Here is an 8,842-nt window from a genome sequence, read left to right as displayed (position 1 = left end):
CAAGTTTGGATTATATACACTACATTTTCATCATTAATGTATATCAGAAAGAGTGCAGGACCTAGCACCGAGCCCCGAGCCACTCCACGTGATACACAACGCTAGTTTGAGCATTTTCCATTCAAAACCACACACTGCTTACCGTTGGAAAGCCATTCATAAATCCATCGTGAATATGTTCTGCTATACCATGGGCTTCTAGATTGTTTAGTAACCTCCTATGTTGGATTTTATCGAACGCTTTTTGGAAGTCTAGATATAGAACGCCAACTGCCCTCCCTTTTTCATGCCTTCCATAGATATCATGCAAGAAGTCGAGAAGGTTTGCCAGACAAGAAAGCTTGTCACAGAAACCATGTTGTGAATCTTCAATAATATTTTTCTTTCTCCAAGAATTCCATAATTTGGCCTCTCAGTACAGACTCCATTAATTTGCACACCACTGATGTAAAGCTAATTGACCGACGATTGCCAGGATTGCATTTGTCACCCTTTTTAAACAAGGGGACAACATTTGCTCATTTTCCACTTTTGCACAACCATTTCATATTGACAAGATAAGTTAAAAATCACACTGAGGGGCTTCCAGGTTGCTTCTTTCAATTCTTTGGGTATTCTTGGGTCAATTTTAACTGCTCCAGGCGATTTGCATCTAGCCCGGCGTCACATTATAGCCAAGCCTTCATGATACAAACCTTGGGGATCATGTTAGTATGGTTGGAGTTCAATGAAGATTTTAGTAGACCTTAAGAATTTATAGCCTCCCACAGGACTCACTCCTATGTATTGATCTTGTAGAGGCAACACTGCTAATACCATTAAAAGCAATACCTCTCCTGTACTTTGGGTATATCAACCAAATATACTGTAGATATCTATAGACACATAGACTCTCAATATGTTTCCTTTATTACCCCAGACTTATGCACTACTGTTCTTTGGTCTCCTGGAGATGGATGGGAACGATAGGTGGTAACGGACATGGAACTACCTAGCGCAGGCCTTATGATCTCTTGTAGTGTCCTCCATTCTCGTGTTATGTTCTTTATTGTAAATAGTGAATTGTATCGATGAACATCTACTAACTACCACTAATTTTCGGTTCAAGGTCCCCGTTTGTTCGAGGTGTTGGATGCCGAGGATTCTATTGGTGGGTGGCCCCTCCTATCACGTGCGGTGCCCTCCCCTAGGGGTCAATGTGGGCCGGCCGGTCCCACCAGACCAGTGAGGTGCTATGGCCATGTCTCCCAGGTGGGTGGGGAGTAATCGAGAAGGAATATCACGGAAGTAATTGAAAATATCGCCGGTAAGGACATATGTTGCCTGAACATAAGAATGAAGGGGAGACTGCAAAAGACCATAAGGCCTACACTAGGTAGTCACTTGTCCGTCCAATATTTGTCTATCATTCCCATCCATAAGTTATCTAACCTTCTTAAAAAAAATAGATTCAACGCTCACTACATGGTTACTTAGTCTATACCATTCGTTGACCACTCTATTGATAAACCACCTCTTGCCCATTTCTTTCTTAAATCTAAAATTTCCAATTGAAACCCATTACTGTGAGTCCTGCCCTGTTGACTTAATATGATGGTCTTGCCTGCATCACCCTTTTTAAAGCCCTTGATCCACTGGATCACCCCTGAGGCTCCACTAATCCTCGCAGGCTCCCTTGCCTCCACGGCCGCCGAGGACGAACTCCCGGCACAGGCCCACCTCGATGCCGAACCCGAAACGTTCCTGTATGTTGTCGCGAGGACCGGGGTCGAGCCTCTGGTGGCAGACATCGTAGTTTCGCGCAGATCTTCCTGGGCGACGGAGAGGGAGGGTCTCGTTCATGTCTGCAGAGTGAGGAGAGAGTGTAAGCGTGGTGGCGGTCAAGCATTCACGCTGGTAAAATCAACCACTCAATCAATCAAGCGCTCAATCAATCAGTCAATCAATCAATACGTGAATATCTATCTATCCAGTTTATTGACACTCATCTGTGCAGGCTCCCGGGGAGCACTTGGTCTCTCCTCTAATACAGAAACAGACGCTACACGGCAACTCCCAGCTGGTGCCTTCTTCGCAGCCTAGACAGAGAGAGACAAAGCAGTCACAGATTCACGAATATTCATTTCGGGTCAAAAAAGTCTTTCTAGGTTGCCATGCATCCTAGCCTGAACCATGTAAGTGCATATTTTGTTGTATGAGTACGGTTTTGTTTATTCAAAAATCTCCCTACTCGAAAGAGGAGGGGCTTACCTATACAGTCCCAATGCAGCATGGGTCAGTTTTGGGTGTCAGGAATTATTCATGTGGATATATAACAAATAAGTGGATAAATGAATAAGTAAATAAATTAATTAATAAATGAGTTACTAAAGGAAATATTCCTTTAGGATTTTAAGTAGTACTTCATTAGCCAGATGTCAAAGAACCCTGCACCTAGATCAAGTTTTATTAGTACAGAGTGCAGAGAACCAGACGGATCATAAACATGTAAACTATCACGCATACAGAGAGATGGTTGTTAGACACAACCGCACTGGTTGCTATTTTAGATTTTTTAACAACACACACCCCTGCGGACCAGAGTCACACAAGCTCATCTTATTACCGGAGACTCGTTTCCGTTGGAAAGAAAATGTCATTTTTATTTTATTTTCTGCTATCCCTTTCTACTGTCCTGTTTAGATCTTTCTTGTATCGCCTCAATGACCCCGTCTTTTCAACGCAATTTTGTCCCTAAAATTAGAAGTGCTGGTCACTGGTGAGTGGCAACCTGTGCCTCGTCACTAACTGCTCTTCCTTGCAAAGAATTCCGTGCTGCAGATAACACGGAAAAGAGTCGAGGCCACTCTCAAGGACATCTCCTCTGCTCACCGCGATCCTGCACAACCTAACGGCACGCTACAGACGACGCCTCTATTCTTTGTACCGCTAAAGTTTTATGAACGTTTATTGGTGCACGGAAGTATAGGACACGGAGTTAAGGAAACTCATTGAAAGGAACGAATAATACTTTTTTGTGTGTGTTTGATAACAGACACATGGACCGGAATATGATTTAGTTGCAGAAATAGATAATAGTCTTTCATTAAACTTTTTTTTCAAGTTGGTGACATTGTAACATAGCTGCAGTGATTTTATCGACTTACCGATGTCAGAGTCCACAGACCAGAAGAAAAATATAATTAGTGTGCACACACAGGCCCGCATGATTTAGAGATTATTGCCCCGTCGTGGGCAAAGGTGTGCTTTGATGGTCTGTCCACTACTGACGTTGTATTGCTTTACCTTCGCGTATGGACAAAACGCGCCCAAGTCTCCAGATACCGCTAACTTCTCACCTATTTTCTTTTTTCAATTTGTATTTCTTAAACATTTTTGGCTTATACTCAATAATCGTCTGTACTTGTATACATTTTCCACATACACATTCTAAAATTGGGTTGATAGTGGATTATAAAAACGCCAAGATGCACCTAAGTTGTTGCCATCATGACAATCTGTAAACGTCACAAAAATCATGTAAAGACGAGAATTATTTTCCTGCAAAATCAGTTACTGCCCGGATGGTGGTGAGTATGGGAGGGTGAGGACTGTTTTAGCCTCAAGACATTTTGGTCCATAATGGGGTCGGATAACGAAAGAGAAAGAAAAAAAAGTTGTTCGGGTATTCATTCAAATGAATTACATTCAATCGCCTCGACTTCTCGAGTTGAATATTATTCCAATCATCGATGACTCAAAAGGTGAAGTTTTGTCTACCTTCTTCTAGGTTAAATGTACTTCCTTAAATGTTGAAGTCATTAATTCTCTTCCGGTTTGTTTTCAGTATGAATTTTTTTTAATTATGGCTGTCAATTGGGTTTACAATTTAAATAGGTTATGTTACCTTCCCGTGAGTTTGTACTTTCTTTTAGAAAGAATAAGTTCAAATGTCTTAAACTTGTTTAGTATGATCTATTTCTTAGATTTGGTACGAACACAAGCACCCGTTGTTGCCCAGGGGTATATATTAATTAATTTAGTCTAGCCAAACCTAAAGAAACAATTTTACAGATACCGTGTCGAATTCACGACCTGTCTGTTCTTGAGATCAGGTTTTTGCTCCTTCTCGAGGGAGGCTCGCTCTCTTTGAGGGATTCCCACTTTGTATTCTAGATGTCATCGAATCTTGGTGGCGTCCTTAGAGTGATGATAAGGGTGTGAGATAGCATTACTACGATTAGGGGGTGGTCAATTGTTCTCAGTGGTCCGGGTGTTATATGAATGTTCATGACATTGTCATGTTGGTAAGTATTGCGTCTGGTGACGTGACACTGTTCTGTCAAATCCAAGCTGGGAAAGCTGGCCCCATGTATCTTAGTTTTCTCCTTATATTTTCGTATGTCACCCAGCCGACATTGTTGTGAATGAAATGACCTAGTACCGTGTGTCGGTCACTCAGGTTTCCAATGGTATAGATGGGCTTTCTGTAGCGAAGCAATTGGTTCAGATCTTGTTCCGGGAGGTAAGGTCTTTTTGGTGGGAGGTATATAATGTATATCACGAGGGGACCTCTGTTTGTTTCTATATGCACTGCTAGAACCGAATCTTTCAAGTCCAGTATCATTCTGCACTTCAAGCTTGATCTTACAGCAATGGCCACTCCATCGTTGATTTCTTCACTCAAATTCCACTGGTACACTTCGAATCGAAAAACTTTGATCTTATTGTCATTTGGTGTTCTGGTACTATTGAGGAGTATGATATCTGGAATGAATTGGGAGTAAATATTTATCAGCTCGTTTCTTCTTTAGAATGACCAGTGTAACACGTTGTGTTGTGACAGTCTATTAACGTCCAGTTCTAAGATTATATCCTTGATCCCAGTGTGTGTTTTTACCTCTTTCAATCGTTCGGCATTGCTCTTGTGTGATTGTATGTCCCTATGATTTAATTTGATGGAGTTTGTGTTTATCATGTTCAATAATTTTTCTTTTGTCAACTCTGGAAGGCTGTATATTCATTTCAAGTTTCCTTTTTTCATCTTTCCTTTTATTTGCTGTTTTAGCTCCCTTGATAGCTGTGGTGTGTAACTGAAGAGTAATTAATCTTGTATCTCCACCCGTGTTTTGGCCACCGAATTGCCGGTGCGTGTGCTCATCTCCGGCATAGAGCTGCCCTCTGGAGCCGACTTTGGAGCCGGCGTAGTAGGTTAGGTGTTGCGGGAACTGTATTGTGGTGTCTGACCTGGTCTTCGTGTTGTTGTTGTTGCAATTCTTGCTGGGGTTTTTTCTATTAGTATTCTTTTTGGTATGAGCAAAATTAAATAAATGGGTAAATAGATAGAATATGATAGGTTACTGTCCTTATGCAATGGGATGCCATTTCGTGATTTACCACGACATTTTTTTTTTCTTTCTTCTCTAAAATAATGATGTTTTTCTCCAAGGTTGTTTCCTTTAGCCACAACATCTAAAATATTCGTTTTCTATTTTTTCTATCAATGCCTTACCACTCTCTACCATAAATTTAGCCATGACTATTTTTTCCTGAGTGGTTATATTTCATTTACCCCATACTGTGATAGTGACTGCATGTTATTGTGCAGTATTGATTGTACAGTAGTATTCAACAAGTGTTTTAGTGTCTCTTTTGTTTTTTATCTTTTGGGAAGACGCCCCTAGGGACTAAAGCCAAATTGTATCTTTTTCTATGTTAGAAAAAATTTCAACTTTTAGAGGAGTGATCATATTTTTTTTTTTTTTTTTTTTGTAATGCGATTATTCCTTCGTTATGTTCCCTCTTAAAACTGCAGTGTGCCACTTGCTTGAGTATGCAGTGGTAAGGAAGTAAAGAATTCTGCCACCTCCTAGTTTCCCATGCGGGTCATGAAAGACGGACAAAGTGGGATGGAGTGATGTGTCCTAGGTATCCTCCTCTCCGTAAAGTCATCCTACGAGAATTCAAGGCATAAGAGGATCTGATAGGATATTTCCAAACAGAATCATAAGATTTGGTTCATTGAATATGCGTGGGTGTGGTACATATAAGAGTAAAAGGGAAGAGATAGGCAGTATGTTTGCGAGAAGGAAGATGGATGTGTTGGCATTAAATGAAATTAAGTTGAAAGGGAGGGGTGAATTTGAGTTTGGGAGTGTAGTGGGGAGGGTGACAGGAGTAGAGAGGGGACGAGAGAGGGAATGGGTGGCTCTACTAAGAAGTGGTTAGGTAGGGAAGCGTGTAGTGAAGTGAAATGAAGTTTCTTTAAGGTTAATGTGGACGAAGGTGAAACCTGGATGGAAGAGGTGAGTCTTTGCAAGTTAAAAGAATGTAGAAAAAATGGGGGCTTTTTGGATAGATTTAGATTACTGCTTAGAGAGTTTTGAGAGGAATGTTAGTGTAGTAGTATTAGAAGATCTCTATGCTAGAATAGGGGATGAACCAATAGATGGAGCTGTTGGGCAGTGTGGAGTGCCAGGTAAAATCATAGTGGAGAGTTTATAGTGTAGATGTGTCTAGAAAGAGAGTTGATAATAGCTAACACAGTGTTTAAGAAAAATCAAGCATAAGTAAACATGAGAGACGATGGTGGAGGGATGGATTGTTAATAAGGCATTAATCGACTATGTAGTGGTATCCAAAAGAAAAATAGGAAGAGTTCTGGATGTCCATACCCTTAGGGAAGAGATTGGGGGAATCGTTTATAATTTTTTGGTAGGAGGTAAGTTGATAGTGAAGGATAGGTAGAGAAAAAAGAAAAAGAACGGGAGGTTGGGGAAATGTTTTATAATTTTTTGGTGGAACGTAAGTTGAGAGTGAAGGATAGGTAGAGGAAGAGAAAAAGAACGGAAGGTTGAGAGGTGTTTCGAGTGAACTTTTTAAATGATAAGGAAAAGGAGCAGGAATAACAAGGGAAGATGGGTGAAGTGTGGGGCGTGGTGAAGGATAGATTAAACGTAGGAGTTGAAGAAGAATGAGTGTGTTTCAAGGAGGAAGTGACAAGGGGTGCAAAGATGGTATGTGGAACAAAGAGGATGGGAGGGAACAGAAGGGAAGGCAGTGACTTGTCTACCTCCATTACAAAGAGGAAGAAGCCCTTGGTATATAAATAGATAGATATATAGATAGCTAATTAGATACATACATACATACATACATACATAGATACATACATACATACATACATACATACATACATACATACATAAAAAAATAGATAATATTGTTTCATATTTTCTTCGTAAATCCAACAAAAAGTAAATGCATATCTACAACATAAGGTCTTTTGATTGATTTTTACAGTTTAACATTGTTTTTATTTTGAAATATGGTATAAAAAATCTACTTGATATTTTCATTTCATTATAATTTGTTCTTACCTATGACTATCAAAGTCAGGTCACGAACCAATGAGATGATATATTCTGATTTATATATTTTGCGAATTTCTAGTAACTTCAATAGGTGAAATGCACTAAAAAAAATCAGTTTTATTGCTTGATTTATAAAAAAAAAAAATCATGCAATAAATATCTTATCCTTTGTATTTTTTACTAAACTACTTTCTTCTGCTACAGCTTATGAAAGTTTAAAAGAGGAATAATTTCCTCCATATCAAATACTATCTGAGAAAATACTTATCTGTCAAAAAAGTCAAACTATAAAAAAAAACACACTTTTATATAAAAACTCTATGGCAGCCGCTAATTCCCTTTTCTTCCCGATTAAATGAAGAAAACCATTCAATTAATAAGGGAGACGATAGAACAAGAACATAAGAAATTTAACCCATTCAACTCCGATGACAAGATGTCTTGTCATTTGGTCAAATAAAACAAAAAATCATAAAACACCAAAATGTTTGATCAAACACCAGAAAAATATGACGTCAGTCCTCGCTTCGCTCGCAGCGAAGCGAGGACTGACGTCATATTTTTCTGGTGTTTGATCAAACATTTTGGTGTTTTATGATTTTTTGTTTTATTTGACCAAATGACAAGACATCTTGTCATCGGAGTTGAATGGGTTAAGGGAGACAATAGAACAAGAAAATAAGAAATTTAACAAAAGTTGCGCAGTTTTACAGCCCCATGACAAATGTTTATAATTTTGTAAGAAAAAGTTATATCCTTAGAAACGCTAAAGTATCGAAGAGGTGGCGTCATAGAGAAGACATCTAAGAAGGTTAGCAGAACCAAGAAATAGTAGTTGTTATGAATATTCAGGTGTAAAAGAATACTGCCTGAGTTTGATCCGTAATGGTTTAATTATAGTTCCTAAAACATTGACTGCATGAGTATCATACATCAGTAACTTAGGTGGAACTCTGTTATTTGAAAACAACATTAATGATAGAGGAGAATAGAAAAGAATATTCGTGTAGTAATTTATTACGTACTTAAATCATCTAAGTAGAGCGCAATCTTATGATTTCAAATTTCTAGCTAACATCAACTAGCTCTATAGATCACTAGGCCATCCATTACTGGAACATATTTCATCATTTTACCTAGACCTCATTAAAGACATTGATACACTAGCACGGGTAGAGCAGCGAGCCACAAAACTCATCTGCTGTGCAAAGGGCACTGTTTTTCCATTTACTCAAAAACTATATTCTCAGTTTTCAAGATAGCTCACATTTGGTATTATTACATAAATGCTAGGGGAGTGCCGTAATATGTCTTAATTGAAAAAAATCTCTCATTTCTTTTAGGTAGAGAGCCCATACTAAAGGGAAAATTAGCATGAATGGCAAAAATTAAGTCAATGGCATGCATACTGGGCAAAACATGTTTAAGACATTTCAACCTTTTAAAATCTTAAATCTAATTGATAGCCAAACTTTAAAAAAAATTATCAT

General features: G+C 38.8%; 2 protein-coding genes across 3 annotated transcripts in view; one reads left to right on the top strand and one right to left on the bottom strand.

Moving 5' to 3' along the window:
* Nucleotides 1-8,842, top strand: part of LOC143032005 (uncharacterized) — a 529,471-nt gene that overhangs the window by 363,721 nt on the left and 156,908 nt on the right. The window lies entirely within an intron of this gene.
* Nucleotides 1-8,842, bottom strand: part of LOC143032009 (large ribosomal subunit protein mL43-like) — a 320,821-nt gene that overhangs the window by 214,781 nt on the left and 97,198 nt on the right. The gene's annotated exons all lie outside the window — the stretch shown is intronic.

The sequence above is a fragment of the Oratosquilla oratoria genome, chromosome 12, assembly GCF_046742065.1.
Source record: "Oratosquilla oratoria isolate Oo_2021 chromosome 12, ASM4674206v1, whole genome shotgun sequence".
NCBI classification, from domain to species: Eukaryota; Metazoa; Arthropoda; class Malacostraca; order Stomatopoda; family Squillidae; genus Oratosquilla; species Oratosquilla oratoria.
The sequence above is the reverse complement of the archived record's forward strand: the minus strand, read 5'-3'. Positions and strand labels throughout refer to the sequence as shown.